The sequence below is a fragment of the Myotis davidii genome, unplaced genomic scaffold, assembly GCF_000327345.1.
Source record: "Myotis davidii unplaced genomic scaffold, ASM32734v1 scaffold488, whole genome shotgun sequence".
NCBI classification, from domain to species: Eukaryota; Metazoa; Chordata; class Mammalia; order Chiroptera; family Vespertilionidae; genus Myotis; species Myotis davidii.
In genome coordinates, this window is record NW_006300365.1 from 27286 (window position 1) to 36591 (window position 9306).

At 33.9% G+C, this 9306-nt stretch overlaps 1 long non-coding RNA gene across 1 annotated transcript; it reads right to left on the reverse strand.

Moving 5' to 3' along the window:
- Positions 1 to 843: 843 nt before the first annotated feature.
- Positions 844 to 8978, reverse strand: LOC107185143. The gene is made up of 3 exons (XR_001516062.1): positions 8905 to 8978; positions 3378 to 3398; positions 844 to 929 (listed from the first exon to the last, which is right to left on the reverse strand). It is a non-coding gene; the product is annotated as an uncharacterized LOC107185143 (long non-coding RNA).
- Positions 8979 to 9306: the final 328 nt, after the last annotated feature.

Sequence of the window (9306 nt, forward strand, 5' to 3'; positions counted from 1 at the left end):
TCTTAGTGCAGATTGACATTATCATCCTTCTTTTCCTAAAGAATAATCATTAGATACAAGATCCATCATAAGCATCACCTCTCTGGTTTCCATCTCCCCAAAGTAGAGTAGGTGTTTGCTACTCTATTCTCCTACAGAAAGCTATTCATATCTTTCCATATCACTATTACACACTTTCCTCATTATATTGTAATTATCTGCTCATCTGTCAAGTCTCCCTAAAGAGATTTTGAAATCTTTGAGAACAAGGAGTATTATTATTTATTTGTATAGCTTCAACACTTACCACAGTGCCTAGGACACAGTAACACTCAAAACATATTAGTAAAGGGAGGAAAGGAGACACATAGGGAATAAAACAAAGAGGGAGGGGAGGATATAAAAATAGCCTGAATCAAATTAGAACATATTAAAATCATGAGAATATTAATGACTGCTTAACCTTCTCAAATTCTTTTGTGGAGTTAGTAGTCCTCATCCAAGTACTCTAGTCCCTTCTAGAGGAACAATTTTTACTCTATCTGTCCTCAGAATGGTACATTTATTTGCTTTCTTATTCTATCTAATTAAGAAATGAGTAGAAGACTGAATACATATATAGTAAGTGCACAATAATAGCTACTGAATAAATCAATGAGTAAATGAGTGAAAACTTAACAATAAATGAGTACCTAAGGCAGAAAGTTAAAAATGAAACCTTGTTTAACGACCCATAATTTTCATAATGTGCTTGAAATACTTTAATTCTTTAGTAAAGTGATTGACAGTTGATGCAATACTGAGAGAGATGCATTTTGTAAAATGTTGTTAATTAGATAGGGACAAATTCACAATAATTTTCTTTTGTGTTCAAAGTGAAAGCTGCTGACAGCTATGTCCAGGTGTATTCTAGACCAATAGCTTTCTAGTCACTGGTTTGGCTCTGCTGTCTAAAAAGCAAAAGAGTTGTTAATTAGCAAGTGAAAATAACTCTTGATTGACTCTTCTAAATTAGATTTTGTTGATCTGCCAAAGTGAATTTGTCATTAGAATTTATTAGAAACACACACACACACACACACACACACACACACACACACACAGTCCCTTAAAGGCTTAAGCATCCCAGATTGTTAGTGGTATTTTCTTTGCACTATTTAATAGTGTGACTGAAAAAAAAAAAAAAACAAACACCAAAGTTTTGGAGTCAAAGGCCTATGTAAAAAATGTCCGCTCTTTTTCTTTCATCTGTTGGCCCCAGGCATACTGTTTAACCTCTCTGAGCTTCAATGTTCCAATATATAAAATGATGATAATAGTGCTGTCATTGTAGGATTATTATGAGATTCAAAAGAGATAAGAAATGGAAAGGACTACCTGTGTCTAATATCATGCCTGGTCTTTATTCGATGCTTGATAAATCTAAACAGAATTCTTTAGGTTAATCCTCTCATGACAATAAGTTTGAAGTTTTTTCTGGCTAGATTTATGAATGCATTTATTCAGTGTACATGTGTTGGGAGAATGCTGTATAAAAGACATATTTGATAAATGCTAAATATTATAATTGCTATCTTCAAGGGGGTTATGATTCATTTAGGGAGATAAAATGCATGCACTTATGACTAAAGCACTATGTAAGATATTATATGATGAGATATTATTTGATTATTTTTCCTATAGCTAGATTTAATTATCCCCATAATTAGTCTCTTTGATCATTAAATGCAAGTTTTTGTTATTTTTTAATCAAACAGTGTTACTGTAATCCAGTGATTTTCAATCTTTTTTATCTTGTGGCAAACATAAACTAATTAGTAAAATTCTGTGGCACACTAAAAATATATTTTTGCCAATCTGACAAAAATAGGTATTATTTTGACCCATTCATACCAGACAGCTATTGTATTGGCTATTGTCATCTTTTTAATTTGACAATCTAAGGGAAAAGAGGTCAGTGCCCCTGACTAAACAGGTATTGAATTTTTTAAAACATGTGGAACGCAGGTTGAAAATCACTGGTCTAATCGCATAGTTGACCAGCCAAATCACTCTAATAACTAATATATTAGTTCTCCATTGTAACAACAAACTTTTAACTCTCTCTTCGTCTATTTCAGTGATGGCAAACCTTTTGAGCTCGGCGTGCCAGCATTTTGAAAAACCCTAACTTAACTCTGGTGCCATGTCACATATAGAAATTTTTTGATATTTGCGACCATAGTAAAACAAAGACTTCTATTTTTGATATTTATTTTATATATTTAAATGCCATTTAACAAAGAAAAATCAACCAAAAAACATGAGTTTGCGTGTCACCTCTGACACGCATGTCATAGGTTCACCATCACTGCTCTAGTTATTTAAAAAGCCAAAATTTGTAAGAGTATTTTCAATAATTCCCTTTATTTTTTAAGTAAATATATCTTCCATTTCCTGACACAAGCATCATTGTAATAAGTAAATGCAAAGGCACCCAAACTGGCTTTGTTATTATGAGTTTTCCCCCCAGAGTGTGTGTGTTTTTCCCCAGAGTCAAAATCATTCCATGATGCATAAAGGAAAAGAAATTCATGTTAGTGCTGGGATGTCAGGCAGTGTTTTGTTAACTGGGCCTTTTGCTACTAAAGTAAACAAAGAGAAAATAATGATGAGAGAATAGTGAAGGATAAAGATGAATGAAAGTGTAAGGGTGATAGACAACCTAATAATGAATTGAGAACGGTGCAGGCTGAAAACACGTGAGGGTTAAGGATACTAACTCATATTTGAGTGCTTAGTGCCAGCCAGCTGAAAGACACTCAGTGCTTTATATCCAAATGCCAGTATTTCACATTAAAGTTTGAACTTCTATAATACTTTAACAGTTACCCCCACTCCATCCCCCTGCCCAAAACCTGTTTCATGCTTTAGTTGTATAAACATCGTTCACAAAATACTTTGCTAAAATTGGTACAAATTAGAACCGGCTATATTTATCTCAATTAGTAAACAACTAAAAGTTTTGCTATGTGTTTTTTCTAAAATGAATAGTAATTTCTGCTTCTTAAAAAGAAACTAGACTATCATTAAACTGTGGACAAGCTCTCATGCTTTCTTGAAGAGTGTAATGTTGTAGTCATTCTCTTCACCATTCTTTATAACACCACTCTATAGTTCTGTGCACTTATAAAAGTCATTTAACTTCACTGAACCTTAATGTCTTCATCTATAAAGTGGAGGTAATGCTTGTATTTTTAAGTGAGAAAATATATCTTACAGTAAATATTATATGCATAAGTATTGCTATTATTAATATTACTTGCTTTTCTTCACTCTTCTCTTGCCAATTAGGAAGAGTTATATGACCACTCTCTATTATTTGAAGGATATCATGCTGGATATGTGTAATTATTAACCAGAACTCTAGATGCAAGGTCCTCATAAATGATCAAGTTCAATAAATTGCCGAGAAAAAACAAAATGAGAAATAAAATGATCCTTAATAAACATTGTTATTCTCTTAAAAATAAATAAAAAATTAACTAAATATTTTTCCATAAAAACAATCTATAGGAGTGATTTCATACTAGAGCGATGGAAAGACAAAATCAGCCCTTTGTGCTGAGCAAGTCCAGATTCCAAAGCCAAAATTTACAATCACTACAACTACAGGGAGAGTAGTAAGTAATTTCATTCTATAAAGTAAGCTTGAAGCTAAGAAAAAGAGAGGTTCAAGTGAAAAATAAGTAAAATGTAAAGAAAAAATAATTTTTTGATAAAACACAATTTTTAAAATAAAAGGAACAACTATTGTGGGGAAAAGTATTTTTATTTATGTAATGTTACACATTTTTTATTATATTCGAAAGCTTACCTGTGATAGTCCCCTCAGAGAATCAATAGGCTTTCTTATATGCACATTTTCAAAAGACACTTTAGTCTTTTAATAGCAGTTATATTCTTTTAATAGCAGACATATTCCACTTAGAATATAGGAGGAGTTTTTCAGCTTTATTTGCCTTTTAACATTATATAAGCCTGTGCACTGAAAGAAGGCTTTAGGCAAGATGCAAGAATACTGTTAAGCTAAAAATAAAGTTGGGAGGCAATAATAGCACTTTTTTTTTTGAACCAAGCACATCTACAAAGCAATAATAATCAAATGTAACAAATATTGCCACTGTCTCTAAAAAGGAAAGCACAGAATGTGCTCTGGAATAGAACCAAACAAATAAGCAGATCCTCTGAAAATGCAAGGCACACTTCCCAAGGAATACACAACACTGAAATCTACAATAAACAGAACAAAATATGATGAAGAGATCACATGTATTCCAATCACTGAGACTAGCTAAAGGCTTGCTTAATTGGTATCATCTCAAAGGGTTTCTCCTTCAGAATACTATAGGCATAACAATAACCTTTTATATCAGTACTTCAGTACTTCATTTACTGTAGGGCAATTTCTTGTGAGCTTAAGAGATGCCACTTCGGGAACACCTCACCTCCCACCCCCATAGGTTCTGCTCCACTGTATGATACAACTACAGGTGCTCTCTATCAATGATGAAGAAAGAGAGGCTCACTACTCCCCTACTCTACACATAAGAAGACTATAAGAACAACAGACTCATCAGAGAGAGAAGGAAGCAGCAGCAGAAAAAAAAATAAGATTGCTAACTCTTCTGTGAGAGGATGAAGTTATACTTCATTTTGTAAGGCATTGAGGATATACTCAAAGGGAAATGCAACTTCTATTTAGGAATGTACCTACCCTAGCAGAACCTTATCCTGAAAAAACAAGTCTCCATTAAGTATGTACATGAATACCCTCAAAGAGAAAATGGTTACATAATTTCAGCACTGTATACAATGGATAATATCCATTTATCTACCTATATGATTCCTAATTCTATCATTGGCATTGTGTAGCTCGGAGAAAAGTACAGGCACACACATCAAAGCCCTTGAGAAAATGGCCCCCATTGTTATATGTGTGTAATTTCTATTCTAGAAATGCTATCATTATTGCATTATGTGAAAAGCAGATACAATTGGGTCTGTCATAAAAAAGACATAATTCACTGTGACAAAAGCTAGCTCTCATTTTCATTCATTCATTAAAATTATAATATTTATTGAGAGCTTTCTGTGGGCCATAATGCCAGAATATATTACTGATGTTGTTTAGCTGAGTCAAACACGTACCCATACAAATATATAAAACTCTGTGAAAAAAAGTCCTCCATTTTTACATGTGCATAATTCCTGTTATATAAGAGGTATCATTTTCTATTATACTAAAAAATGGAGATATCTGGGCCTGTCAAGATAAAGATATAATTCACACTGAAGAGAGCTTGATCTTACTTTCATTTATTCATACATTCAAAAATAGTTATTGAGAGTCTTCTATCAGCTCAGAATAGCCTGCAGTCCTAGAGAATATAATATGGAGCTAATAGCGCAGAGGGAGAGGCAGAATTTAAACTAGCAACAAGTTTTCTAGAAGGATGAGTGTTCAGAGAAAGGCGGCAAAGGATGCTATGGGGGCACCTAGGCCAGTGAAGATTAATCTGCAAATATTCCCCTAAGGACTTAATATTTGGTTCAATAGGCAAGTGAGACAGTTTCCAACAAAGGCAACGGCATGTGTAAAACTCCTAAGGTAAAACACAGAAAGTGACTTTTTTTTTAGGAACAGAGAGAGAATATAGATATGGATTTACTAATAACTGGTCAGAAACAAGGCAGAAGAGATCATCAGGGTCAAATTTCAAGTTATTTTATCTCATTTCTTGGGAAAAGATTTGAATTTTATCTCAAGCCCTAGTGAACTCAAGAAAGTGGTCTAATTAGGTAAGTGACAAGGTCAGATTGGCATTTTATCTCTCTGGTTATGGATAGAGAGTAAATTTGAACAAGGTAATCCTGGAGTCAAAGAGACTGAATGTGAGGAATCTTAACATATTTGAGTTAGCAACAGTAAATGAGGGTGGCTTGCGTTAAAGTAGTTACAGTGAGGACGATAGAAATATATGGAGAGGTAACTGGATAGCAAAATCAGCAGGGCATGGACAAATATGCACACAGAAGATACAGGAGAAGTAGAATCAAGGATAGCACCATCTGAATTGGAAAACTGGGAGAATGGTGCTATCAACTGATAAGACAGTAGCACATGAGGAGATGTAGGTTTAGGGGACCAAGAAAGATGGTAAGCTGAATTTTAAACTTGATGAATGTGGATGCCAGTGGACATCTAAATAAAAATATCAAAAAAGATATCTAAATGGTAATTTGGGTCTGGGATTCAGGAAAGTGTCTAGGTTTGAGATATAAATATGAATGCAATCAGCTCTATCAAGTCTGTGATGTCACATAAGGAAGAATGTGTAAAAAAAAGAAGAGAACTCCAAAAGTTACCAATATTTTTAAGGGAAAAGATAGCTACAGAGGCAACTGAGATGTAGTCATGGAGAGAGAGGTGTAGTTTAACAGAAGCCAAAAAGAGACTTTGTTTCAAAAAGGAAGAATTACTTTGTACTATCAATTGTTACTGAAGACCAAGAAAGATGAGGGCTGAATACTATGTCCACTCTCAAAGAGGTCATTTCTGGTACAGGTGAAATCAGTTCCAACAGAGATGGGTTAAAGAGTAAGTGGGAGATGGGGGAATAAGGGTGAGTTCTTTTACCAGGTACTATTCAGAGAAATTTTCTTTTCAGAAAAGATACTAGAACTAATAAACCTAGGCAAGAAGTAGCTACTCTTCTGGGCCAAGGGCTCATGGTTTTATTTTTGAAGGTGTCAATTTTCCATAGGTTTCTTCCATCTCTACATGTCTTAAAAACAGAGGCATGTAGTCTGCTCTATGTTCCAGACTATTTTTCAAGGATGTTTGTACAGCAAACAATCTTGGATAATACAAAGAATGTATTTCTCCACAGCTGCTTACTGGCCATTATAAGAGATTTGGTTTGGTGTTTCTCTCCTATAATACAACACAATGAATGTACAAGTGCCCCCGGCCCTCTTCACGTCTCCTTGTGCAAACTGGGACTGAAGGCGCTGACACAAAAAATGATGGCTCTCTGGCTGCTGCTATTACTAAGAGTAATAAAGTCTTTTGTCTCTGGCTGAGGAGTTTCATGACTCCTGCCAGTATCTGTGAACTTGTGGTAAGCTGTCCATCAGCTTGCAAACATAGGAAAATCTCAGATTCTTCTCAATTCTTGAGTTTAACTATTTTTACCTTTGTCCTGGTCCTGCTCAGAACTTTGACTTTTCAGCACCTATGCCAACTAAAACATTAAATTGTTCCTTTAAAGAGAAATAGCTTACCGTTTTATGTTATATTCTCTGAAATATGTACTGTCAACTCCAATGTAAGCTATAGACCAGCAGCATAAATTAGAAAAATGAGACTGCGTCCTGCACAACACTGACAAGCTTGCAGGGACAATATTTCTTAGTTTTGCATTTGAGCACATCACTTAGAGTGCATATTTCCTGGTTATGTTCACTCGGCATACATATACACAGCATTAACTGCAGTACTGTCATTTTAATGCCAAGTTACCTATATGACACAGACATATGATTTTAGTAAAGCACCACAGAGTGAATAATTTATGAATGATAGAGGCTCTTTGGAAACTCATTATAATTCTTAAAAGAATGGTATCTAATCTATAGATGATTATTTCTTTTATAAAAAATTGAAATATAATAGACTCTTGATGCATCAAATAGAATCCAAATACATCTTGCGTTAAAGTCAACACTGAGTAAATTAAGGTTGACTTGAAGTCATTTATGCTAGCTGGGAGCCTTGGTTAAAATTATCTAAAGTTTTCTTTGAATAAGTTAGAATTTCTCAATATCTTTTAATAGTTTGTGTTCCCTTATGTAAGTGTAGACCCTATAGCAGTGATGGCGAACCTATGACATCAGAGGTGACACGCAAACTCATTTTTTTGGTTGATTTTTCTTTGTTAAAGCTATTTAAATATCAAAAAAATTTGATATTTGATATTTAAATATCAAAAAAATTTCTATATGTGACATGGCACCGGAGTTAAGGTTTTTCAAAATGCTGACACGCCGAGCTCAAAAGGTTTGCCATCACTGCCCTATAGGCTCAAAATTACAGAAAACAAACAAATAATGTTGACCTACACTTGATTAAATATTCAGTAAACAAAAAAGCAATTGAAAACAAAATAAAGCTAAAAGAACACATACAGAAGGGGTATGTGTATACATTTAGGTCAATGGAACGGAATTATTAAAAGAAACTAATTGTCACATTGAAATCATAATAAATGGAGCAGATATTAACAGGGACAAAAACTAGAAAGATGAGATATGTGTATTCTTTAAAGTCTGTTAAGACCATCAATATGCAGATTACTCTCTATCAGACAGAAGTTGTATCAGGGTTGAAAAGGAGGTGTGAGTAATCAATTAAATGCTTGAGATTACAAGTAGGAGGGAACATTTTTTTTTTAAATCACTCCAGGACACTCTGGGCATAATCACTGCCAGAAACACTATGTCCTGAATTCTAAGTAAATTTTCAAAGATAGAGCTAACTAAATGTAACGTGAAAATCCCCTCCAGTGAAAAGTAACAACTCAAAACAGATATATCTATGAAACACAAAACTTTCAGTATTCATTTTTTTGCAAAAGCTCTTTTTGGAATGTAGTAGTTAAATGCCACAAATTTCTACTTAGTAGAGAATCTAAGCAGATCCTATAAGTACTGAGAATATACCAACCCTGGATTATCACTAATAGTCATCTGAAAAAGAAGTAGCATTTAACATAAAATATTGCCAGAATAATTATTCCTCTTCACATTTTATAGTTTTCACTTGTTTTTATAAATATACTATTATGTCAACAAATAGAAATTTTTATCAGTAATAAAAAAAACCTTTAAAATGTCCATTATCCTTTCCAAACTCTCAAATGGTATCTTCCAAATAAATTGATCAGTATAGGAAATCTATAATAATAAAAGTGTAATATGCTAATTAGACTAGACAACCAAATGACCTTCCAGATGTCCTTCCAGACATCCTTCTGGACAACCTTCCAGACGAAGCTGGGACTGCGAGGGCCGAGCCCCTTGCACAAATTTTGTGCATTGGGCCTCTAGTATTTAATAATCATACTTAAGGCAGGTGAGTTGATAACTGATTATAGAGATAAGTCAAGTCATCAAGAAAGTAATAGCTAAACTTGCAACCTCTTTTAGAAAATTATTGACTTCAGTCCACAGGATACAGAGGAAAATACAACCTAAGGATGGCATTAATAGAAACTCCCATTCCAT